Source organism: Triticum urartu, chromosome 5A, assembly GCF_056163025.1.
Source record: "Triticum urartu cultivar PI428250 chromosome 5A, HENAU_Tu73, whole genome shotgun sequence".
Classification (NCBI taxonomy): Eukaryota; Viridiplantae; Streptophyta; class Magnoliopsida; order Poales; family Poaceae; genus Triticum; species Triticum urartu.
The window spans coordinates 484,908,823-484,936,817 of NC_141877.1; positions in this window are offsets into that span (position 1 = coordinate 484,908,823).

Below are 27,995 nucleotides of genomic sequence, written 5' to 3' on the forward strand. Positions count from 1 at the left end.
GAGAGGGCGAATAAAACGGCAAGGGTGAAGTGGGGGAGAGGAAAACGAGAGGCAAATGGCAAATAATGTAATGCGGGAGATAAGGGTATGTGATGGGTACTTGGTATGTTGACTTTTACGTAGACCTCCCCGGCAACGGCGCCAGAAATCCTTCTTGCTACCTCTTGAGCACTGCGTTGGTTTTCCCCGAAGAGGAAGGGATGATGCAGCAAAGTAGCATAAGTATTTCCCTCAGTTTTTGAGAACCAAGGTATCAATCCAGTAGGAGGCTACGCGCGAGTCCCTCGTACCTGCACAAAACAAATAAATCCTCGCAACCAACGCAAATAGGGGTTGTCAATCCCTATAAGGCCACTTACGAGAGTGAGATCTGATAGATATGATAAGATAATATTTTTGGTATTTTTATGATAAAGATGCAAAGTAAAATAAAGGCGAAGTAAATAGCAAAAGAAATAACTAAGCAGTAGGAGATCAATATGATAAAGATAGACCCCGGGGCCATAGGTTTCACTAGTGGCTTCTCTCAAGAGCATAAGTATTCTACGGTGGGTGAACAAATTACTGTTGAGCAATTGACATAATTGAGCATAGTTATGAGAATATCTAGGTATGATCATGTATATAGGCATCACGTCCGAGACAAGTAGATCGACTCCTGCCTGCATCTACTACTATTACTCCACTCATTGACCACTATCTAGCATGCATCTAGAGTATTAAGTTAAAAACAGAGTAACACCTTAAGCAAGATGACATGATGTAGAGGGATAGACTCATGCAATATGAAGAAAACCCCATCTTGTTATCCTCGATGGCAACAATACAATACGTGCGTTGCTGCCCCTACTGTCACTGGGAAATGACACCGCAAGATTGAACCCAAAGCTAAGAACTTCTCCCATTGCAAGAAAGATCAATCTAGTAGGCCAAACCAAACTGATAATTCGAAGAGACTTGCAAAGATAACCAATCATACATAAAATAATTCAGAGAAGGTTCAAATATTATTCATAGATAGACTTGATCATAAACCCACAATTCATCGGTCTCAACAAACACACCGCAAAAAGAAGATTACATCGAATAGTTCTCCACAAGAGAGGGGGAGAACATTGTATTGAGATCCAAAAAGAGAGAAGAAGCCATCTAGCTACTAACTATGGACCCGTAGGTCTTACTCACACTTCATCGAAGAGGCTATGGTGTTGATGTAGAAGTCCTCAGTGATCGATGCCCCCTCCGGCGGAGCTCCGGAACAGGCCCCAAGATGGGATCTCGTGGATACAGAAAGTTGCGGCGGTGGAATTAGGGTTTTGCCTCTGTATCTGATCGTTTGGGGGTACGTAGGTATATATAGGAGGAAGGAGTATGTTGGTGGAGCAACAGGGGGCCCACGAGGGTGGAGGCCGCGCCTGGGGAGGAGGGTAGGCGTGCCCCCTACCTCATGGCCTCCTGTTTCTTTTCTTGACGTAGGGTCCAAGTCTCCCGGATCATAATCTTCCTAAAAATCACGTTCCCGAAGGTTTCATTCCATTTGGACTCCGTTTGATATTCCTTTTATTCGAAACCCTAAAACATGCAAAAACAGCAATTCTGGGCTGGGCCTCTGGTTAATAAGTTAGTCCCAAAAATAATATAAAAGTGGATAATAAAGCCCAATAATGTCCAAAACAGTAGATAATATAGCATGGAGCAATAAAAAATTATAGATACGTTGGAGACGTATCAGTAGGTTGCTGAAAACACATGCACCTTAGATAATTTTCCAAACACTGGTTGATCCGTTCTGTTTGGCAATCGGATTGAGGGTGGTAGCTGGTACTCATGTACAGCTTGATGTTCAAAGATTTAAACAGCTTCTGCCACAGGTGACTTGTGAAAATCTTGTCTCTATCAGTGACAATGACACAAGGCATGCCATGCAATTTGAATATAGTGTCTGAGAATGCTCTGGCCACTGATTGCACTGTAATAGGATGTTTGAGGGCAATGAAATGAGCATATTTGGTGAACCTATCCACTACCACAAGTATGAGGTCCTTATTCTCAGACACTAGTAGTCCTTCCACAAAATCCATACTAATGTGAGCCCACGCAAAATCAGGTACCGGGAGGGGATCAAGTAAACCAGGGTAGGGGTTATGTTCTGCCTTATTGATTTGGCAGGTGGGGCAAGCTTTGACAAAAGCAATCACATCTTGTTTCAGGCCCTGCCAGTGGAAGACCAATTTAATTCTCTGGTATGTAGCTCTTTCCCCCGAGTGGCCACCCAATTCTAACTTATGGAAGGTGGAAATGATGTCATTTCTAAGGGAGGTGTTGTTACCCACTACAACTTTGTTCTTGAACCCGAGTATGTTGTTTTTGAAGGTGTATGGACTGTCAGCTGTCTTGGCCACTGTGCACCGTGTGATTTGGTCCTTGACTGTGGTGTCGCCAGCATAACTTTTCACCACCTCAGTGATCCAGGCAGGAACAAAGACACTAGTAGTGAGGGTATGGACAAAATGCTTGACTCTGGAAAGAGCATCAGCAGCCTTGTTTTCCTTCCCTTTCTTGTATTCCATGGTATAAGAATAGCCCAACAACTTAATCAAAAGCTTATGTTGTATGCCTTTTGTGAGATTTTGCTCCTGAATGTGTTTCAAGCTCTCTTGGTCAGTTCTAATGATGAGGGAGGTAGCTAAGAAATAGTGTTTCCATTGCTTTAAGCTTTCTATGTTGGCCAAGGCCTCTTTGTCATATGTGGAAAGAGCTGCTGCCTTGGGCCCAATTGTCTTGCTGAAATAAGAAATGGGCCTTCCTTCCTGCATTAAAATTGCACCAAGTCCATATCCACAAGCATCTGCCTCGAGCACAAAAGGCTTTGTGAAGTCTGGTAGTGCTAAAACAGGAGCTTGGGTCAACAATTGTTTAAGCTCATGAAAGGCCAGTTATTGTTCTTCTTGCCATTGAAAGGCATCTTTCTTGAGGGCGTTAAATAGTGGTCTGCAAATTATTCCATACCCCTTAATAAATCTTATGTAGTATCCACTCAGTCCCAAAAAACTCCTTAATTCAGAGACATTTTTGGGTGTAGGCCATTGCCGCACAGCCTGGATTTTTATGGGGTCAGTGGCTACTCCCTCCTGAGAAATGATGTGGCCTAAGTATTCCACTTGTGTTCGGCCAAAAGAGCACTTTTGTAAGTTGGCATAGAGCTGGTTTGCTTGTAAGATTTCAAACACAGCAGCCAAATCCTTCTTGTGTTGTTCTTCATCAGGGCTAAAAACCAACATGTCATCAAAGAATACTACTACACAAATTCTCAGCAAAGGAGCTAGAATGGAGTTCATGAGGGACTGAAATGTTGCGGCTGCATTTGTGAGACCAAATGGCATGACCAAATATTCAAACATTCGATGTAATCTTCTTTTTACAACTCCGAGGGACTGGGGAACACCCTTCCCTCTCCTAGGCGACCCCCTCTCCTAGGCGACCACGGCCGGTGGCCACTCCGGCCCCGGCGGCCACCCATCCCCTCCCCCCTGTCACGTGCCACTCCGGCCGTGGCAGCCACCACATAGTCATGGAGAGTCTCCTCCATTGGGACTTCTCTCCGGGATTGGCGATTGAATCTCAGGTACGTGCCAAGTTTGGGTCCACGATGCACTTCTCTTTGGCCAACCCTGGATCCTCCAAGGAATTCTTCCTTGTCGTATCATTCTCGTCGGCTTCATTCATGTTGACAGAGGAATCAGTGGCCCTTGCGCTCCAATCTTGCATCGATGGTCTCAGTTCGAGGTTTAGGGTTTTGCAACTAAGTGATCGCCGTTTTCGGTTCTCGGTAGCCTCCAATCGTGTGGGTCATTTTATTTATGGCCTTAAGGATAGGATTTGGCCAGATTTCATTTGTCATTTTCATCTGTTTCGTGGAGTTCCTGATCCAGGCTGTGTTCATAATGAAATTGGTTGGCATGCGGATAGTTTTCTTCCTGAGGTGGGCTCTCGTCCTATAGCTGTTAAATCTAAATGGCTTCAAGATCAGTAGAGTAAATTTGATCAGCTGAAAATGGATGTTCAACTTTTGGCGCCTTTGCGATGTGATACACAAATTTCCTCGCCGGAGCTGAGACGGTCGTCGGCCGCCGAAGGCATCTCTCTTGGGCTGTTCAACTTTCTGGTGATTGCGGATTCGGAGCGGATTATCCGGTTGGGGGATTTTGTTTGTTTTGGAAAGGATAATTTGCAAGTTAAGCCTTCTTTCAAGGGATCTCATTTTAGGGAATCATATTGGAACTCCATTTCAGACGAAAGACTATATCATATTATGGATGGCTGGCAAGCGGGTTATTCTAATGCCGGTGTCTCCTCTATGGTTCAGATATTAGATGTGCCAACTCAGGAATATATTGATTCTCGTCTGCTCAAATGCTTAAGTTGCTCTCGGCATGGCCATCTTGCATCAGACTGCCCAGGTACTTTTTGCCAATGCTGTATCCGTCTCATTGAACAATGTTTATGTCCTGAATATCAGTATGACCGGATAGATACATGCATGTTGGGCCGTAAGTTACAAACCTGTCACTACAAAAAAAATACACTTCCGTGATGATACGTGTTTGTCACAGTAGGTCGCTTTTTTGTCATGCATGTATATCCATGACAAATTTATGACAGAATCAAGATAGTCATACCTGTGCTGTCGTAGAAGTGTTCCATGACATTACCAAAATTATCATCACGAAAGTGTCCACGTCCATGACGATAAATCGCGCGTCACAGAAGTGCTTTCGTCAAGGGTGACCGACACGTGGCATCCACCGTAACGGAACACCGTTAAGCTATCGGGTCGGGTTTTGGATCCGATAACCCGTTAATAGCCCCGACCAATGGGGATTTTCCATGTGCAAAATCATCATTGGCTAGAGGAAACACGTGTCGGCTCATCATCGGGACAGATGTCATCCACTCACTGGACAGAAGGCGCCTATGATACGTCGACACGTGGCACGGCCCAACAAGTTTAAATGGGCCGGCCCAACTAAAGGCCCACAAGATTTTGCGGACCATAATGGGCCGGCCCAGCTAAAGGCCCACGAGATTTTGCGGACCATAATGGGCTGGCGCAGCTAAAGGCCCACAAGATTTCACGGGCCATAATGGGCCGGCCCAGGTAAAGGCCCACAAGATTTTTGTGTGCCATAATAGGCCGGCCCAGGTAAAGGCCCACAAAATTCTTGCGGATCATAATGGGCCAGCCCAGCTAAAGGCCCATGAGATTTCGCCGACATTAATGGGCCGGCCCAGCTGTAGGCCCACAAGATTTTGAGGACCTTAGTAGGCCGGCCCATTAACTGGCTGCCATGTTTTGGGCCAAATGCCGGCCCATATTTGATACGGTCTATTAATGGCCTGCCACGCTCCGGGCCTAATAGTGGCCCATATGAGATCCGGCCCGTTAAAAGCCTACCACGTTTTGGGCCAAATTACGGCCCAGATCAGTTCCGACCCTTTAAGAGGTTTTGGGCCTAATTATGGCCCATATCAGATTCAGCCCGTCAACTGGACACTATGCTTTTGGGCCCACTTGCTAAAGGCCCACTTAGTAATTCGGCCTGATATTAGTTTTGGCCTGTTAAGGGCCCGTTTAACATTTCGGCCCTATATTAATTTCAGCCTGTTAAAAGCCCGTCATATAGTTGGGCCTAACTACGGCCCGGTTTGCATCCGGCCTGCTCGCAACCGATATCTGATTGGGCCAAACAAGGACCGAGACAATTTTTCGACCTGTTAAAAGCCCATGATTTGATTCGCACAATCATGGGCCGGGGTTCATTTCGGGCTGCTGCCGGCCCGTGAGCTGATCGGCACGTTTCAGGCCCAACCTACATCGTGATTGCATGACGGCCCAATTATGTACCGTAATTTTACGGTTTGGTCGGTTTACTGTGAAGACATGATATATATATATACAGTAAAATAACTGCAGCATCGTGAATAAGAAAAAACCTATACTATACAATAAAGAAATTACGGCATATTACATCCACTGGGCATCAAAGTTCGCCACTATGATAATAAAGCACAAGCAGATAGCAGATTACATACACTGGGCATCAAAGATCGCCACCAGTGCAAATAAATACGCTGACAAAATAATATACAAAACCGACAACACTTCAATAGTGTTCAAGAAAGGTTAGCCCTGCTGGGGAGCTACAACGCAAGCAGCTGAGCAAGATGATGAGACCGCGCTTGTTCAACACTTATATCTTCCTCACTCTGAAAGATAAACAAGCAGACAGATGACAGGTTTTGCACATAAAAGTATCAGTGCTGACAATTCATCACATTTCTTACTGACGAATAAAGTGACATAGTTTAAATTTTCATTAACACAATATGGTATTGTTCAGGTCAAGACATGGCAGGAAATGACATTATGAAGGAGTTGGTAGCTTCACGACACCACTAGATTACAGATCAAGAACTCATAAGTATCAATGGTTAGTGTGCTATCAATTTATACCATTTCAGATTGGCAAATAAAGAGACGGTTTAAATAATAGTAGAATGATATGACATTTTTCATAGTTAAGACATTGCAGAATATGACATTGTGCTGTAGTGGGTAGGTTCACCACACCACTGGATTACAGATGAAGAACAGAAGCATACATGCAGTGCAAAAGAAGATCACTTGCTCTGTATAGTTTAATTTACATGGTATGAAGAAGGAACTTGGTTGTACAACTTAAAACATAAATTGAGAAAAGACGAACTTTTGTTTATGAACTACATATAATAAACTTTAAACAAGCAATTTGATGCAAACACCAAAAATAAACAGCTCTTGCAGTCATGCCTAACCAAATATATACAACAAAGTTTGAAGGCTTGAGATGGACAAACTTACATTATTGGTGAAGACAGGCTCTATAAAGGCCTTTTCCATGCTGATGGGGGGGGGGGCAATTCAAGAAGTTTACCACAGAATCTTCTTCAAAAGCATTGCCTTTATTCTACATCTTGTTAAGAGTAAATATAGATGTGATAATATACGAAAAAATGGAGAATATTTAAGATAAGATGAAGAGTGATGCTACATAACCAAGTAGCTATAAATGTAAGTGCAGCGATACAGGCAAAAGGTACAACCAAGAGCAATGCACAACTAAACTTCTTTAGTACCAACCTTATGGTAAGAGTAAATATAGATCTGATGTGTAGAAAATGGAGGGCAAAGGAAAATAAGCTACAGAGTACACTGATAAAGGACAACATGTACTTATAAGAACAATGCAGAGCTAAAAAAACATTGACATTGGATATATTCTACACTAATGTAACCATTCATACAGATCAGATAATTTGGAGCGAACAATTGATAAGCAAGCTATCATGCATACTGCTGTCACATAATGAACCAGGTATGTATGCAAGTACAGTGATACAGGACAACAGGTACTAACGAGAGCAAAGCAGCGGGCAGCACATTTGCGATATCCTGTCATTCTTGTCAAACCAGAATTCTTCTTCGAGCAGATTTCCTGCAAAAAAGATCCTTAAGGCACATGCGGAAAAGTAGAAGTTCAAATTGTCATGTGATTTCATAGACAGTACCTCATCCTGGGAACGAGACCAGTGCATAACAAGGTTTTTCCATTCAATGTCTTCTAAATTTAGCATAGGAGACTTCACCGGAAATTCGTTTATAGACTTGCCATCAAAGTGTGATTTCCTTAGGTAACACCGATACTGCTGCAATGCTTCCTTGAAAAGCACAAGCAAGCTTTTCTTGTCATGACTATCTAGATTGACCCTCGCCTAGTTACAACAATGTAATGTAAATCATTGATGTGTTCAATCAGCAGAAAACAGGAAAATAATAGCCATGAATAATAGCACTTACACGTAAGTTGGACAGGAAGATGTGAAAATGGTGTTTGTCTTCACAATAAACTTCGCATGATGGGAATATATGCACGTAGTCCCTAACAACATTTAAAGCATTGTCTTTTAAACTGGGAATAAATGGAATGGGGTTCCAATCTGCAGGAATTGGCGGTCTCTGCAGTTGGGATAGGTCTTCGGCCGGTGGACTTGCTGTACTTTTTGCTGGAGTGGGATTTTTCTGTGGTACAGCTGGTGCTATGGCAAATGAAATCGGTATACCTTTTGCTGGAGTGCAGGTCCTGTGTGGTGGGGCTAGTGGGGTGGCCAGTGAAGTATGGGTACAGTCTGCTGGAGTTGGTCCCACGTTTTGTGTCGCTAGTTGTACAGCCAATATAAGTGGGGTGCTGTCTGATTTCTTTGGCACCACCATGTTTCTAGGACTTTGCTGGTGCTCCTTCAGGTTCGGCAATCACCCTCTTCCTTTTTGATGTCTGATGCACAAGAACAACATTTGAGTGAAAAAACATGGTATGATGACAGATGGAATATGTATTGATAATGGATGGGCATGGCATCTCGACATATATGATGAGTAAACTAAGCAGATGGCAGTGCAACAAAGTAGAAGAAATGCAAGACAACATACGCAAGATACCCGCAATCAATAAAACATTGCCAAATTAGAACAGGCACCTTGATGGGTGAACAGGACAGACCATCTGCCTTTGACTCCTTGAGGTTAGAATAGTCATTAGGATGATATTCTGAACAAGAATCAATAGATGGGGAGCGTATGAGTTTCATTGCATCCAGAATGGCACTCAATGCCTTGGTGCCAATTTTGTAAGTCATTGCAGTGTTTAGCTTCAAGAGTGGACTGCTGCTAGTGCGACACAAAGCAGCTACACAGATCATAGTGTAGATATAACATGAAAACCTTAAGCATCAGACTAAAATCAGCAAAGTGGAACTTGCTGGAATATATGTGCTAGTATTGCTGGTACGGCTAGAAAGGCTTCGGATACCAGCTCTCTTCAAGTGAAGGTGCGGTACTGTTAATATCAATGTAACTCTCAAAGGCGACACAGCTCCCCGCATTTCCTTGCTATTCTTATAGGATTCAAGTGGGTAGGCCACTACAAATCCTATTCCTATGTTTACAAGATCCTACGAATCAAAGAGGCTCAAAGTGTCCGTCACAACCGACCGTATAGACCTCTACACTGCAAATGTCCCTGCTCATCTTCAGTACAAGGAACATACTGTACTACTATCATACTCCCTCCGTTCCAAAATATAAGTCTTGGTAGAGATTTCCACTATGGATCACATACAGATGTATCCAGGTACATTTTAGAGTGTAGATTCACTCATTTTGCTCCATATGTAGTCCATGGTGGAATCTATACAAAGATTTGTATTTAGGAACGGAGAGAGTACATATTAAAGAAGAACGGAAGAGGAACATGGTAAAGAAGAGCAAGCAGATTTTGGATAATAAAATGTTGGTTGCGCAGTGCCCACACATGATGAACCAGAGCGCATTAAGAATGCAACTCCTAGCTGTCTCTCGACCATTTCAGGCGGTTGGATGAAGATCCTACGTCTCCTAACCCTTCTTCTTCCTCGTCTCTGATTCTTCCCATACAGAACACCGCACGGGCCGCCGGCCGGACCACCGGCCCCCATCGCATGTGTTCCTCCGCCACCCACCCCACCCCCATCCCAACCCCCACCCGCGTCGAGTTTTCTTTGTTCGGCGAGGCCCCACAACCACCCGAGCCCCTTCGATCGCACCGGCGAACTCCGGCGAGCTCTGAAAAATCGACTGACCCAATTTTGAAATTTAGTCTACTGTGATTTAACTAGTGTGGAATATAAAAGGGGAAAACCATAAGCATTGCGAGTATGGTGTTGAGCGTGCCATGGCGGATCTGAAGGTGCAAACCGGACAAAGGCAACTTCGCAACCAAGACAAGAAATCAGAGTAAAGCAGTGGCGATCTATTTTCTTGCTGCGATAAATAAGTTGAGTAGATACGAAAGAGTACCGCCTCTGGTGCGGCGCCGTGTAGGCATCTGCTGAGAATTTGACGGTGCTGCGGTAGCGATGGCTGTCGGCGGCGTGGAAGCAGATCTAGGAGGGTAGACGATGGCGGCGGGGCGCGGTGGATGAGACGGTCGTAGGAGCGGCGCCGACAAGGTGGACGACGGCGGGGATGAAGCGAGAGGACGGGATGCAAGGATCCCGGTCCGAAGCCGTGGATGAGAGAGGTCGATCTCTTGTAATGGACGGAGGTGGATGGGGCAGCGGACGGAGGAGGGTGGGGTGGAGAGGGTGTTTTGGCGCCCACAGAGTACGAATGTGGAAAAGGGAGGTAGAGAGGAAGGGGGGAACCATGTATTCAGGGCGCGCTTGTCTCAAATGCGAGGAAATTTACAAACTTAGCCCCCTTTTCAAATTTATACTACATCACAGTAACACTAGTCGGTCGGGGATAGGACGGTAATCTCGCATACACCGAATATTTGCGGACGAGAGTTTTTTTTGGGCGCCCACCGTGTATGAATATGAATCGGGGAGGGAGTCGATTTCGGCCGAGGACACACTGTGTTTTGGCGCCCACCGTGTACGAATCCGGGTGAGAGGCAGTTACGTCACGTTTGGGTGAAATTACAAACCTACCCCTATCGAAACCTATAGAAATCCAGCATATAGGCTTTGCGTGGCAGGGATAGGCAGCAGTGATTTCCATCTCGCAGATTTTGGTTCCGGGCGGTTACTACGACTTTCCCTGCTTCGTTCAAATTTTGCAGAGTGCACGTTTACCGTGCCAACTCAATTGGAATCCTGTTTGTATTCTATTTTTTTCAGGCGGGATCCATTTTCAATTGGAATGACATTCTATATACATCTTTTTTATATATATACTTTCAAAAGCACAACACCATTTATACATAAATATGGTTTACAAATGGCATGATCTCAGATTCATAAGGTTGTATCCATCAATTTGGATTTTCAAATATTTGAAACCACTTTATGTTGAAATCCAATGTATGCATTCCTCTCTAACTGTCTCCAATTAATGTGTGTTTCATGCGGGTTTTTTTACTTCTCAAACATGTATAATGTGTTTCACACACGCAACATATAGTGTAATCCTGTTTAGACATTAATTGCATATAAACCATGCATTGTTTGTAATTGAAGAATCTATGGATCACCAATATTGATAAACTATATAACATTACACGTGTGCCCAAATTCAAATGAATATGCATGTTTGATACACCAATTTGCATTATGATATTATCGATGTCCTGATCTCTAGTTTAAATCCCCTTTAATCCAGATATTCGTCTCATATAGCTATCACTCATGCTTATATAGGACTATCTCTCTGGACCTATACACGTTCATCGTCTCTCAGGTATCTCTCGTGCTACCTGTATGTCGACAATGATCTTTTATCTTTGTAACACACTGACGATACTCTCTCCCTTGACCTTCATCACTCTATCTCTCTCTAAGTATATCTCTCTCACTGCTATGTGTCTCTAACTATGATTCTCTATGTGGAATCTCTTTCTCTCACACAAACACAAAACTTTGTCTCCCGGGGTCTCATTTCTCTCTACTATTCCCATGTGTGCCACTCGCACACCCCTCATACATAGATGTCTTTCACTCCTTAGATATTAGAACCTACGACTCTTCCTCATCAATATCTCTTTCTCACACACAAACACAAACTCTGTCTCCCAGGGTCTCATATTTCTCCACTGTTCTCTTGTATGTCGCTCACACACACCCTCTCTCCCTAGAGATATCTTGCGTTCCCTCGTATGTCTCTTTAGCTATCACTCTCGTTGTGAAATATCTTTCTCTCTCGCAGACACAAAACTCCATCTCTCTGGATCTCATTTCTCTCTGATATCTGTTTGTATGTGACTCACACGCACCCTCTCTCTATCTCTCTCACACCCACACACATAACCCAGCCTTCTGATCCACTCGACTCCTATCTCTAACACACACTAGCTAGCATCTTTATCTTTCTATTTATCTGTTTCTCCATCAACCTTCTTTCTCGCTCTCACTCTTGATTCCTATCATGCACACTACATATGTTTCTCTCTACATGCAGTCAAGTGCCCTCTCACACACATATATAACTTCATCCTTTGAACCACCCGACGGTCATCTCCAACACCCAAACTAGCGGATGTCCCTCTAGCTAGCATCTCCATCTCTGTATCTATCTGTAGTTTCTCCGTCAACATTTCTTTCTCGCACGGAGTCTTGCTTCCTATCACCCACACTATATATGTCTCTCCATACATATGCATTTATAGGTTGGTCTCTTTTGCACAATCATTGCGCCTCACTCCCTCTGCTCGCCATAGATGCATGCTCCAGCCCACGCCACTATCTCTTAAAGACAAAAACACATGCTCAATTGTCGGGACTTCTTCCATGCATTCTCACATGCATGCATATTGTCATACCGATCCGTCTCTCCCATGTCGTTGATCTTATGACTTATGTCTTCTTTCTATTATCTCGATCATGCGCGCGCGCACACACACACATCCCACATATACATGTATACCTCTCACACATGCACGTTCAAGGTCTCTATGTCTCCATACGTAGTTAATTACCCTCAATCCTAACGCCACATCGAATTGTTCTCCTCTTTTGTGCACATAACTTCCGCCTGGATGGGTAAAACACACACTCACACTTAACAATCTCCTTCTAGCTACCCCCCGCCTCTCACTCTTCCCCTATATCCCCGAAACCAATAAGACCATCCCTTAGTTTAATTCCCGCCTACATGCACCATCGATATATAGTAGTCTTCCACGGTGTCTCTGGAACAAACACGTTCTCTCGAAGTCGACTCCTCTCACGCGCACACACCTTCTCTCCCCTCTCTACGGGCATTTTCTCTCTCGCACCCCATCGTTGGTGGCCTCTGCCATACACATCACCTCTCTATGATGAAAGCCATGCACACTTAAATTACATCCGCCACAGAGGACCCTGCGACACACACACACACACACACGCACGCACGCACCCCCCAACACACACACACACTAAGACTCCATCTCTCTCTCTCTCTCTCACACACACACACAAACGCAAGCACGCACCCCCCACACACACTAAGACTCCATCTCTCTCCCTCTCTCTCTCACACACACAAACTAAGACTCCATCTCTCTCTCTCTCTCTCTCTCTCTCTCCTCTCTCTCTCTCTCACACACACGCACACATACACTAAGACTCCATCTCACACACACATGCTCTAGGCGGAGCATGTGTTCCTACCACCCTTCATCCAACCTTACCCGTATGATAAACAATCACCTTTATTTACTTGCATAACATGGACAAATTCCACTTTACTTTAGTAGTCAGCAAACTTATCATCTGTACCCTTATAAAAAATGAGTTGGTGGTGATGGTGTGCCTGCCATCTTGTAATATAGACCGTATGATCTATATCTGAGGATAGAAAGCAAACTATGATAATTTTACATAAGATACCGGCACCTCTCTCCACATCATTATCTCTCGCAATCTCATTGCTCAACAATTAAAAAAAAGTCTCTGGAACAATCTAGCATGCATGGTGGCCGCTGCCGCCTGCCGGCGCCATCCATCCCCATGCCTCCACCCATTCCGACCACCAGTCACCACCACGCTCCACTCCTCCTCGCCTTATCTCTCATCTTCCATTTTTTCGATGACATTCTCGAGATACCAGTTTTCCGATAAAATTCTTGAGATATCACTAGTTTTTACACATGGGATTACTCCTGCATGGGTCAATCACAACATGTGTTCTGTAAAAAAATGCATATTGATGTTCCGTGCAATGCACGAGAATCTTGCTTGTAATTATATAATGCAAATCATGAGCAGGGAGTGACATTTTTTTGACACAACCACGTTAACATGGCCACGTAAATCACTAGCTAAAGTAAATACCATTATACTTATATCCCGATGCAAAAGGTTGAGTACATGCCCGAAGAGTAGAGTCGCACACACGCACTCTGTCTCTCAGAATCTCTCTCTCACACACCAGTTACGTGACACCCACTTAAGAAGACACGTATGTTACAATTTGTGCACCCGCGGGTACACGTGATGCTGCACATTTATTTAAGCCGGAAGGCGAACCCAAACAGTAGCTGCATTCATTCCCCTCCCGCCGCCTCTTCTCTGGTCGCCGTCGCCCGGTAGCCATGGGCCGGCCGAAGGTAACAACATATGCCGTACTCCCGCCGGAGCGGTGCTTTAATATGGAAATTTTAGTGGTCATGAATGCATCTTTTTGTGCTAGCACTCCTATATAAGGGTTGACCGGTCCCTTCCCGCGGATGTGCGCGGGCGGTGGAAGAGGAAGGAGAAGGGAAGCGGGCTGTGGAGTAATGTTTTTTACCACAATTTCTTAGGAAACTGAGTGCAATAATTGAGTAGTTTTGCAAACTACCAGTACTACACCTGAAACGGTTCAAAACCTATACTCCCTTGCCAGCGCGCGCTTCCCGCGTGAAACGGTCAGCGTCCCCCTGGAGCGTCAGTGCCGCATTAATGCCTGGCCAGAGTGAAGGCGACCTCTCACTGGCGCCGGCTTTGAAGTGGCGCGACGGCCGAGAGAGCGCCGCTTCCCGGTGCACGCGACTGCTCCGCGTCGAGACTGGCCATAGGCCCTGTTTGGATCCATGGGTTAGAGTTAGTTTGAGCTAGTTGGGGCTCAAATAGCCCTAAACTATCCAAGCATGAGGGTTTAAAATGGAGCAAGTTGCACCGAACCCACCAAAAAAACTATCCCACCCAAGAGGTGCTAACTGGAGATAGTTCTCATTGGGACCACTGAAAAATCACTTTTCTCTCTCCATGAAGTGCATTTATTGTCAATCTAACCCTGTCACCCAAACACCTCTTTGGCTACAGTTAGTTCAGGGTTAGTCATGAGTTAGTCTAACCTCTAGCTAAGTTAGAGTATCAAACACGAGCAATATAGGACATGCAAGTTGCTCAAAGCATACATGCAAATTCGTACGTGAAAGGATTTTTTTCTTTTTGAAAACGGAACGTGAAAGGAATTTTTTTTAGAATGCTCTTGGCATGTCGCTAACATGTGATAGTTAACCGACCTCAATAGACGGAAGAAACGCCAGTCCACCGCACTTTGATAGAGACGAGGAGGGAGAAGCGATACAGGCTGCTGGACTACTAGAGATAGGTGTCGCACGGAAGCCAAGAAATATGGTGATAGCGTGGGTTAGCCATGTACTAGTATGATACTACACTGGGCTGCCGTGTTTCGTACTCTTCCAGTCCACTGTGGAGATGATTGGTTAATTTTATATCGCTGAATAATATTAAATATTATGAGTGCAGACGCTCCACCACGAGGTTCCTTGCTCCTTCTCGGTCGTCCGGAATCTATGTTCTTCCACTCTATTTTTTTACGTGAGCTTTGTTCATCCTTTTGCCAACACGCGAGACATCTAGCATCAAGGTGCACATGTTATGCAAGGATCGTTCCATCTATATGAAGAACACGTGGGACTGGAACTACGAGATGAACATGTACCCAGGAGTGGACGTACGAACCTGAGTAATGTAGCGCAGTAAGTGAAGTAGAAAGGCACAAATGGTATGAACATGCGTGGCATATAGGGTGTGTTTGGTTGCGTTCTCGTCTCAGCATAGTTGTTCCCTCTTCATGCATGCTCAACTCAACACCCCTCTTCATGCATGCTTCTAGTGTATTTGTGCTAAACTAGTGTGGACTCATGCACCCTCCATACACTCTACCAAACACCCAAAAGTAGGTCGAGAAGGGAACTCTTGGGCGGCATTTGTCTCCTACTACGTACTACCACTAAAGGTTGTACGTGCAATGCACGGTGTGTTGGAAATATGCCCTAGAGGCAATAATAAATTGATTATTATTATATTTCCTTGTTCATGATAATCGTTTATTATCCATGCTAGAATTGTATTGATAGGAAACTCAGATACATGTGTGGATACATAAACAACACCATGTCCCTAGTAAGCCTCTAGTTGACTAGCTCGTTGATCAATAGATGGTTACGGTTTCCTGACCATGGACATTGGATGTCATTGATAAAGCTTTTCTAATGATGTGATGGACAAGACCTAATCCTAAGCATAGCACAAGATCGTGTAGTTTGTATGCTAAAGCTTTTCTAATGTCAAGTATCATTTCCTTAGACCATGAGATTGTGCAACTCCCGGATACCGTAGGAGTGCTTTGGGTGTGCCAAACGTCACAACGTAACTGGGTGGCTATAAAGGTACACTACAGGTATCTCCGAAAGTGTCTGTTGGGTTGGCACGAATCGAGACTGGGATTTGTCACTCCGTGTAAACGGAGAGGTATCTCTGGGCCCACTCGGTAGGACATCATCATAATGTGCACAATGTGATCAAGGAGTTGATCACGGGATTATGTGTTACGGAATGAGTAAAGAGACTTGCCGGTAACGAGATTGAACAAGGTATCGGGATACCGACGATCGAATCTCGGGCAAGTATCGTACCGCTAGACAAAGGGAATTGTATACGGGATTGATTAAGTCCTTGACATCGTGGTTCATCCGATGAGATCATCGTGGAACATGTGGGAGCCAACATGGGTATCCAGATCCCGCTGTTGGTTATTGACCGGAGAGTCATCTCGGTCATGTCTGCATGTCTCCCGAACCCGTAGGGTCTACACACTTAAGGTTCGGTGACGCTAGGGTTATAGAGATATTAGTATGCGGTAACCCGAAAGTTGTTCGGAGTCCCGGATAAGATCCCGGACATCACGAGGAGTTCCGGAATGGTCCGGAGGTAAAGAATTATATATAGGAAGTGCTATTTCGGCCATCGGGACAAGTTTCGGGGTCACCGGTATTGTACCGGGACCACCGGAAGGGTCCCGGGGGTCCACCGGGTGGGGCCACCTGTCCCGGGGGGCCACATGGGCTGTAGGGGGTGCGCCTTGGCCTACATGGGCCAAGGGCACCAGCCCCAAGAGGCCCATGCACCAAGAGAAGAGAAAAAGGGGAGAGTCCTAAAAGGGGAAGGCACCTCCGAGGTGCCTTGGGGAGGATGGACTCCTCCCCCCCTTGGCCGCACCCTTCCTTGGAGGAAGGGGCAAGGGCTGCGCCTCCCCCCTCTCCCTTGGCCCTATATATAGTGGGGAAAAGGAGGAGAAACCATACCTAAGGCCTGGCGCCTCCCTCTCCCTCCCGTGACACATCTCCCTCCTCCTGCAGCGCTTGGCGAAGCCCTGTTGGAATCCCGCTACTTCCACCACCACGCCGTCGTGCTGCTGGATCTCCATCAACCTCTCCTCCCCCCTTGCTGGATCAAGAAGGAGGAGACGTTGCTGCTCCGTACGTGTGTTGAACACGGAGGTGCCGTCCGTTCGGCGCTAGGATCATCGGTGATTTGAATCACGACGAGTACGACTCCATCAACCCCGTTCTCTTGAACGCTTCCGCGTGCGATCTACAAGGGTATGTAGATCCACTCCTCCCTCGTTGCTAGATGACTCCATAGATAGATCTTGGTGACACGTAGGAAAATTTTGAATTTCTGCTACGTTCCCCAACAGTGGCATCATGAGCTAGGTCTATGCGTAGTTTCTATGCACGAGTAGAACACAAAGTAGTTGTGGGTGTTGATTTTGTTCAATATGCTTGCCGTTACTAGTCTTATCTTGATTCGGCGGCATCGTGGGATGAAGCGGCCCGGACCAACCTTACATGTATGCTTACGTGAGACCGGTTCCACCGACTGACATGCACTAGTTGCATTAGGTGGCTGGCGGGTGTCTGTCTCTCCCACTTTAGTCGGATCGGATTCGATGAAAAGGGTCCTTATGAAGGGTAAATAGCAATTGGCATATCACGTTGTGGTTTTTGCGTAGGTAAGAAACGTTCTTGCTAGAAACCCATTGCAGCCACGTAAAACATGCAAACAACAATTAGAGGACGTCTAACTTGTTTTTGCAGGGTACGCTATGTGATGTGATATGGCCAAAAGGATGTGATGAATGATATATGTGATGTATGAGATTGATCATGTTCTTGTCAAGGGAATCACGACTTGCATGTCGATGACGAGACAACTTCAAAAAGACACGATGATGGAGATCATGATGATGGAGATCATGGTGTCATGCCGGTGACAAGATGATCATGGAGCCCCAAGATGGAGATCAAAGGAGCTATATGATATTGGCCATATCATGTCACTATTATTTGATTGCATGTGATGTTTATCATGTTTATGCATCTTATTTGCTTAGAACGACGGTAGTAAATAAGATGATCCCTCATTACAATTTCAAGAATGTGTTCTCCCCTAACTGTGCACCGTTGCTAAAGTTCGTCGTTTCGAAGCACCACGTGATGATCGGGTGTGATAGATCCTTACGTTCACATACAACGGGTGTAAGACAGTTTTACACATGCAAAACACTTAGGGTTAACTTGACGAGCCTAGCATGTGTATAGACATGGCCTCAGAACACAGAAGACCGAAAGGTCGAGCATGAGTCGTATAGAAGATACGATCAACATGAAGATGTTCACCGACGTTGACTAGTCCGTCTCACGTGATGATCGGACACGGCCTAGTTGACTCGGATCATGTAATCACTTAGATGACTAGAGGGATGTCTATCTGAGTGGGAGTTCATAAGATGAACTTAATTATCCTGAACATAGTCAAGAGATCTTTGCAAATTATGTCGTAGCTCGCGCTTCAGTTCTACTGTTTAGATATGTTCCTAGAGAAAATTTAGTTGAAAGTTGATAGTAGCAATTATGCGGACTAGGTCCGTAAACTGAGGATTGTCCTCATTGCTTCATAGAAGGCTTATGTCCTTAATGCACCGCTCAGTGTGCTGAACCTCGAACGTCGTCTGTGGATGTTGCGAACATCTGACATACACGTTTTGATGACTACATGATAGTTCAGTGCGTAATGCTAAATGGTTTAGAATTGAGGCACCAAAGACGTTTTTGAAACATCGCGAAACATATGAGATGTTTCGAGGGCTGAAATTGGGATTTCAGGCTCGTGCCCACGTCAAGAGGTATAAGACCTTCGATGATTTTTCTTAGCCTGCAAACTAAGGGAGAAAAGCTCAATTGTTGAACTTGTGCTCAGAATGTCTGAGTACAACAATCGCTTGAATCGAGTGGGAGTTGATCTCCCAGATAAGATAGTGATGTTTCTCCGAAGTCATTACCACCAAGCTGCTAGAGCTTCGTGATGAACTATAATATATCAGGGACATATATGATGATCCTTGAGATATTCGCGATGTTTGACACCAAAAAAGTAGAAATCAAGAAGGAGCATCAATTGTTGATGGTTGGTGAAACCACTAGTTTCAAAAAGGGCAAGGGCACGAAGGGATACTTCATGAAACGGCAATTCAGCTGCTGCTCTAGTGAAGAAACCCAAGGTTGAACCCAAACCCGAGACTAAGTGCTTCTGTAATAAGAGGAACAGCCACTGGAGCAGAATTACCCTAGATACTTGGTAGATGAGAAGGCTGGCAAGGTCGATAGAAGTATATTGGATATACATTGTGTTGATGTGTACTTTACTAGTACTCCTAGTAGCACCAGGGTATTAGATACCGGTTCGGTTGCTAAGTGTTAGTAACTCGAAATAAAAGCTACGGAATAAATGGAGACTAACTAAAGGTGAGCTGACGATATGTGTTGGAAGTGTTTCCAATGTTGATATGATCAAGCATCGCACGCTCCCTCTACCATCGAGATTGGTGTTTGCGTTGAGCATAGACATGATTGGATTATGTCTATCGCAATAAGGTTATTCATTTAAGGAGAATAATGGTTACTTGAATAACACCTTCAATGGTCTTGCACCTAAAATGAATGGTTTATTGAATCTCGATCGTAGTGATACACATGTTCATGCCAAAAGATATAAGATAGTAATGATACTACCACCTACTTGTGGCACTGCCACTTAAGTCATATCAGTATAAAACGCATGAAGAAGCTCCATGTTGATGGATCTTTGGGCTCACTCGTTTTTGAAAAGTTTGAGACATGCGAACCATGTCTATTGGTGTATATGCATGAAGAAACTCCATGCAAATGGACCGTTTGGACTCACTTGATTTTGAATCACTTGAGACATGCAAATCATACCACATGGGCAAGATGACTGAAAGCCTCGTTTTTAGTAAAATGGAACTAGAAAGCAACTTGTTGGAAGTAATACATTTTGATGTGTGCAATCCAATGAGTGCTGAGGCATGTAGTGGATATCGTTATGTTCTTACTTCACAGATGATTTGAGTAGATGTTGAGTATATTTACTTGATGAATCACGAGTCTGAATTATTGAAAGGTTCAAGTAATTTCAGGGTGAAGTTGAAAGATCATCGTGATAAGAGGATAAAATATCTATGATATGATCATAGAGATGAATATCTGAATTACGAGTTTGGCACAGAATTAAGACATTGTGGAAATTGTTTCACAACTAATACAGCCTGGAACACCATAGTGTGATGGTGTGTCCGAACATCATAACTGCACCTTATTGGATATGATGCATACCATGATGTCTCTTATCGAATTACCACGATAGTTTATGGGTTAGGCATTAAAGACAACCACATTCACTTTAAATAGGGCACCACGTAATTCCGATAAGATGACACCGTATGAACTATGGTTTAGAGAAACCTAAGCTGTCATGTCTTAAAAGTTTGGGGCTGCGACGCTTATGTGAAAAAGTTTCAGGCTGATAAGCTCGAACCCAAAGCGGACAAATGCATCTTCATAGGACACCCAAAACAGTTGGGTATACCTCCTGTCTCAGATTTGAAAGCAATAAGGGATTGTTTCTAGAATCGGGTCCTTTCTCGAGGAAAAGTTTCTCTCGAAAGAATTGAGTGGGAGGATGGTGGAGACTTGATGAGGTTATTGAACCATCTCTTCAACTAGTGTGTGGCAGGGCACAGGAAGTTGTTCCTGTGGCACCTACACCAATTGAAGTGGAAGCTTATGATAGTGATCATGAAACTTCGGATCAAGTCACTACCAAACCTCGTGGGATGACAAGGATGCGTACTACTTCAGAGTGGTACGTAATCCTGTCTTGGAAGTCATGTTGCTAGACAACAATGAACCTACGAGCTATGGAGAAGCGATGGTGGGCCTGGATTCCGATAAATGGCTCGAGGCCATATAATCCGAGAGAGGATCCATATATGAAAACAAAGTGTAGACTTTGGAAGAACTACTTGATGGTCGTAAGGATGTTAGGTACATATGGATTTTAAAAGGAAGACGGACAATGATGGTAAATGTCACCATTAAGAAAGCTCGACTTGTCGTTAAGATGTTTTTCGACAAGTTCAAGGAGTTGACTATGATGAGACTTTCTCACTCGTAGCGATGCTAAGAGTCTGTTGGAATTATATTAGCGATTACTGCATTATTTATGAAATCTTGCAGATAGGATGTCAAAACATTGTTTCCTCGACGATTTTCTTGAGGAAAGGTTGTATGTGATACAAACCGGAAGGTTTTGTCAATCCTGAAAGATGCTAATAAGTATGCAAAGCTCCAGCAATCCTTCTAAGGACTGGAGTAAGCATCTCGGAGTTGGAATGTATGCTTTGATGAGATGATCAAAGATTTTGGGTTTATACAAAGTTTATGAGAAACTTGTATTTCCAAAGAAGTGAGTGGGAGCACTATAGAATTTCTGATGAGTATATGTTGTTGACATATTATGGATCAGAAATGACGTAGAATTTCTGGAAAGCATATAGGGTTATTTGGAAAGTGTTTTTCAATGGAAAGCCTGGATTAAGCTACTTGAACATTGAGCATCAAGATCTATAAGGATAGATCAAAACGCTTAATGGTACTTTCAAATGAGCACATACCTTGACATGATCTTGTAGGTGTTCAAGATGGATCAGTCAAAGAAGGAGTTCTTGCCTGAGTTGTAAGATATGAAGTTAAGACTTAAAGCTCGACCACAGCAGAATAGAGAGAAAGGACGAAGGTTGTCCCCTATGCTTAAGACATAGGCTCTACAGTATGCTATGCTGTGTACCGCACCTGAAGTGTGCCTTGCCATGAGTCAGTCAAGGGGTACAAGAGTGATCCAAGAATGGATCATAGGACAGTGGTCAAAGTTATCCTTAGTAACTAGTGGACTAAGGAATTTTCTCGATTATGGAGGTGGAAAAAGATTTCGTCGTAAAGGGTTACGTCGATGCAAGCTTAACACCTATCCGGATAGCTCTGAGTAGAGATACCGGATACGTATAATGGAGCAACAATTTAGAATAGCTCCAAGTAGAACAGTTATTTGGAATAGCTCCAAATAGACGTGGTAGCTGCATCTAGGAGGTGACATAGAGATTTGTAAAGCACACACGGATCTGAAAGGTTCAGACCCGTTGACTAAAACCTCTCTCACAAGCAACATGATCAAACCCAGAACTCATTGAGTGCTAATCACATAGTGATGTGAACTAGATTATTGACTCTAGTAAACTCTTTGGGAGTTAGTCACATGGGGATGTGACCTTGAGTGTTAATCACATATCGATGTGAACTAGATTATTGACTCTAGTGCAAGTGGGAGACTGTTGGAAATATGCCCTAGAGGCAATAATAAATTGATTATTATTATATTTCCTTGTTCATGATAATCGTTTATTATCCATGCTAGAATTGTATTGATAGGAAACTCAGATACATGTGTGGATACATAGACAACACCATGTCCCTAGTAAGCCTCTAGTTGACTAGCTCGTTGATCAATAGATGGTTACGGTTTCCTGACCATGGACATTGGATGTCATTGATAACGGGATCACATCATTAGGAGAATGATGTGATGGACAAGACCCAATCCTAAGCATAGCACAAGATCGTGTAGTTCGTATGCTAAAGCTTTTCTAATGTCAAGTATCATTTCCTTAGACCATGAGATTGAGCAACTCCCGGATACCGTAGGAGTGCTTTGGGTGTACCAAACGTCACAACGTAACTGGGTGGCTATAAAGGTACACTACAGGTATCTCCGAAAGTGTCTGTTGGGTTGGCACGAATCGAGACTGGGATTTGTCACTCCGTGTAAACGGAGAGGTATCTCTGGGCCCACTCGGTAGGACATCATCATAATGTGCACAATGTGATCAAGGAGTTGATCACGGGATGATGTGTTACGGAACGAGTAAAGAGACTTGCCGGTAACGAGATTGAACAAGGTATCGGGATACCGACGATCGAATCTCGGGCAAGTATCGTACCGCTAGACAAAGGGAATTGTATACGGGATTGATTAAGTCCTTGACATCGTGGTTCATCCGATGAGATCATCGTGGAACATGTGGGAGCCAACATGGGTATCCAGATCCCGCTGTTGGTTATTGACCGGAGAGTCATCTCGGTCATGTCTGCATGTCTCCCGAACCCGTAGGGTCTACACACTTAAGGTTCGGTGACGCTAGGGTTATAGAGATATTAGTATGCGGTAACCCGAAAGTTGTTCGGAGTCCCGGATAAGATCCCGGACGTCACGAGGAGTTCCGGAATGGTCCGGAGGTAAAGATATATATATATAGGAAGTGCTATTTCGGCCATCGGGACAAGTTTCGGGGTCACCGGTATTGTACCGGGACCACCGGAAGGGTCCCGGGGGTCCACCGGGTGGGGCCACCTGCCCCGGGGGGCCACATGGGATGTAGGGGGTGCGCCTTGGCCTACATGGGCCAAGGGCACCAGCCCCAAGAGGCCCATGCACCAAGAGAAGAGAAAAAGGGGAGAGTCCTAAAAGGGGAAGGCACCTCCGAGGTGCCTTGGGGAGGATGGACTCCTCCCCCCCTTGGCCGCACCCTTACTTGGAGGAAGGGGCAAGGGCTGCGCCTCCCCCCTCTCCCTTGGCCCTATATATAGTGGGGAAAAGGAGGAGCAACCATACCTAAGGCCTGGCGCCTCCCTCTCCCTCCCGTGACACATCTCCCTCCTCCTGCAGTGCTTGGCGAAGCCCTGTTGGAATCCCGCTACTTCCACCACCACGCCGTCGTGCTGCTGGATCTCCATCAACCTCTCCTCCCCCCTTGCTGGATCAAGAAGGAGGAGACGTCGCTGCTCCGTACGTGTGTTGAACACGGAGGTGCCGTCCGTTCGGCGCTAGGATCATTGGTGATTTGAATCACGACGAGTACGACTCCATCAACCCCGTTCTCTTGAACGCTTCCGCACGCGATCTACAAGGGTATGTAGATCCACTCCTCCCTCGTTGCTAGATGACTCCATAGATAGATCTTGGTGACACGTAGGAAAATTTTGAATTTCTGCTACATTCCCCAACACGGTGATGTTATGGAGTACGTGCCTAAGTACTCTACTACTACTATATTAGTTGGAGGCACATATTAACTTTTATATTTGTTTACGTGTATGCCCAGAGACCTTCCAACTAGACGTGTCTTTGTATCCAGGTCGCACTTTGTATCGTTCATACCACGAAGTACTACTACGTGTGGTCTCCGACCCAGAAGTGGAAGAAGTGGAGACGCTCTACCATGCTGTTTTTTATGCTGGGCTCTACCACGCTGTTCATGTCCCACTCCTTTCGCTCACGTGTGGGACATCCAGCACGTGCCGTGTTTGGCACCCTTCGTCGTAAGAGTTGAAACACTAGCATTCATCAGAAATAAAAAATAATTATAAATCGGCAGTGATACTATTTTTTTGCGAACCAATCAGCAGTGATACTATACCACGCGGTTTCCTTGCTCCTCGATATCGGAAAGAATACTTCCGTTGGCCAACATGTGTGACGTCGACCATTCTGGTCCACTTGCCATGCATGCAGAAATCCAAGGGAGTCACCCAGGTTTTCGCGCCGCAGTAACAATGACTAATGAGCTGTCAAATCACCGGCCCACTTCCCACTTTGAAGTTGCTTGGACGAAGGAACCATCATAACTTTGTTGAATTCCGCTTCTTGAAGAAAACTACTGTACCAGCAGTACTGCTAGCTACAGTAGTTACTCCAACAGAGGCCTCCTTTCGTTCATAGGATAGGAATATGAAAATCATAGGAAGTGAGATGACATGCATCTCAATTCCTATAGAGAAAGAGATGCCATTTGATGCTTAGGATAGGAATTATTCCATTTAGTCTAGGCTAATGTACCGGTAATTTGCTCTAAAAACTACAGTAGTAACTAGTAGTACTGGTACATGCTCGTACTCAGACACACACACACACACACAAACTACCAGTACTACTAATTCTCACATGTTGGCCAAACGCCGTCGTTCTCCTTCCCGGCTTTGTCGGCGACACCCCACCGTGCTTGGATCTCCGCCGACCTCTCCACAGCAGCGCGTGCGTCCTTTTCTTTCTTGCGGCGGCGGGCCTATCTTTTCTTGAGCGCTTTCTGACTTTTCCGCTCCCTCTTTGCGGCTTTGGCCGCCTCTTGCTCTACCGCCCATTCGGCCTTGGCATCTTCAAATTCCTCCAACATAGTTGTGAGGTCGCGAGCAGCGATGAACTCGGCACGGCGGGATGCCATCGCTTCCCTACCATTTTGTGTGCGGTCTTGGGCGGCGAGGAACTCGGCGCGGCGGGATGCCATCGCTGCCTTACCGGTTAGTGTGCGGCGCGGTGGCATGAACGACGCTTGGGGAGAGCTCTGGGGTGGAGTGGCCGGACAACTGTATAGTGCATTGCTTTGTCAAGAGCTCAAGGACAGAAGACGAAGCAAGTTTGGATTCCCCTTCAATCCTGGTCATTTATTACCGAGTAAAATGCAATGGCGGTCATCGAGCTTGTCTTGATAGCTCACTTTGATCATTGTATACAAGATATGGTGATTATACGGTCACTGGCTCAGCATATAGCTCCGTATTTGTCTGGTTGACCAGTCAAACAGTCCGCATGCGCCTCATCAGCTCGTGTTCTTTATCTATCTACGCAGGCCTACCTGTCAATGGAGAAACAAATACTGTAAAAACCAAAATTATGCTAGAGTCCGGACCGCTTCCGAAGCCCGCTCTCACCGCCCTGGCCCCTCAAGACGCCAGCTGCCCGCCGCATGCATGCATAGCAAGTAGTACTCCTTATGTGGAGGAGAGAGAGGCATTGACAAAGTCAAGGAGTGGGCTCTGCAAGAACCCGTCTCTACACGTGCTCCTAGGTATAAAAAAATAATTCTAAAAAAGGGATAAAAAACAATTGTGTCTTAAAAAAAAGAAAGGTAAAAACATTTGAGAGGAAATAGATAGAGAGAAAGTGAGAAAAAGCTGTAACCTGGGCATTACATGAGGAAGGAGGGAGTGGTGCACATGCCAAGTTCACTGGGCTGCCGTGTTTTACACTCCTCCGTCGCAACAGTGGAGACAATAGCTTTCATCAAAAATAAACAATGAATACTCATTGCTCGTCCTCTATATCGGAAAGAATACTTTCATATGCCGACATGTGGGACGTCGACCATCCTGGTCCACCTGCCATGCACAAGATTATCCTGGTCTACCCCGGTCGTATCGCAGGCCCAACCTTTCCCACTGTAAGTTGTTCGGACGAAGGAACCATCATGACTTCGTTGAATTCCGCTTCTTCCAGAAAACTTACTATACCCGCAATATTGCTACCACACGCGAAGACTGGACGACACTGTACCACGTCATATCACTGAAACCCACTAGGGCAAACTAGCCCGCCTAGGTGATCTATTTTGGAACAGAGGGAGTACGTCTCTGCACTGCTATGATTTTGTGTTGCACGTCATATCACTGAAACCCACTAGGCCAAACTAGCCCGCCTAGGTCATCGATCACTAAGCCTACAATTTTAGGAGCTAGGGCTATTGGTCGATCGACGAGGGATAAGTATAAGCGTACCACGAGTTCATCAGCCCCAACGTTTCTCTTTGGTGAGTGTTTTGCAAGTACTATAGCTCGCACAGTAGCTAGCCTACTAACACCAAGAATCATCAAACAAGCCCTGCTGATATGATAAACAGTTCAAACTTACATCTAATCATGCCATATATTACATCAAAAGCTGGTGAGGATACATCTGTTTCCATAACTCGGAGAGGGTTCACATGATTCATCGCATGATTCACTATCAAACAAAAGTAGCAAGATCCGCCCACACAAGACAGTGCACTAGCCCTAAGATGGTTTGATAACACGCATCGTTTTGGTAATTAAACACAGGGCAATGCAAACTACCCTGAAGGATTAGCCCGACCAACTATTTCTTGTCCTCGATCTCTCGGGCAATGACCACAACACGAACAACGACATGGGAATCGATTTTGGGGCGATGTCCGCAGGACTGACCACGACATAGGAATCGATCTCTAGGGCGATGTCCACAAGATGGACAGCAGCATCGGAATCGATCTCTGGGGCGATGCCAATAGGACGGGCCACGACATCGGAATCATCAAGGACGTCCACCGGCACCTGCACAACCCTAACATATTAGCAAGCACATTGGAAATAATCAAAAACCACAACTATGGTAATAAGCCATTATTTTTTACCTTGTGCAGCTCACCGGGGGATCTCATCCCTCCGGGGGCCATCTCCTCGTCCTTGATGGGGGCCGTCACCTTGCCAGGGGAATACTGCTTCTCAACGGCGACTATCTCCTCAAACTCGGTCTTGAGCCTCACATAGGTGGCAATCAGAGTTCCTGGGGTAGGCACGGTGGGGCCCTTGCCGTTCTTCCAACTTCCTTTGAGGAGTTCGCCTGCCAACGTCCTCAACTCTTTGGCCAATGCTTGTTTCTTGGAGTTCTTCGTCTCCATGGGTTGGCCCGCCAACATGGTCAACTCGTTGGTCGGTGCTCGCTTCCTGGAGATCGCTGTCTCCAGTGGGTTGTCCGCCGGCAACTCTTTGCCTAGTGCTCTAGGATCCATCAATGAACTAACAAACAAAAAGAAATCGAAAGGAAACCACAATCGCAATGAAAATGGGAAAAGAATAGGATGTGAGAATCGGTCGGTGCTTCGCAAA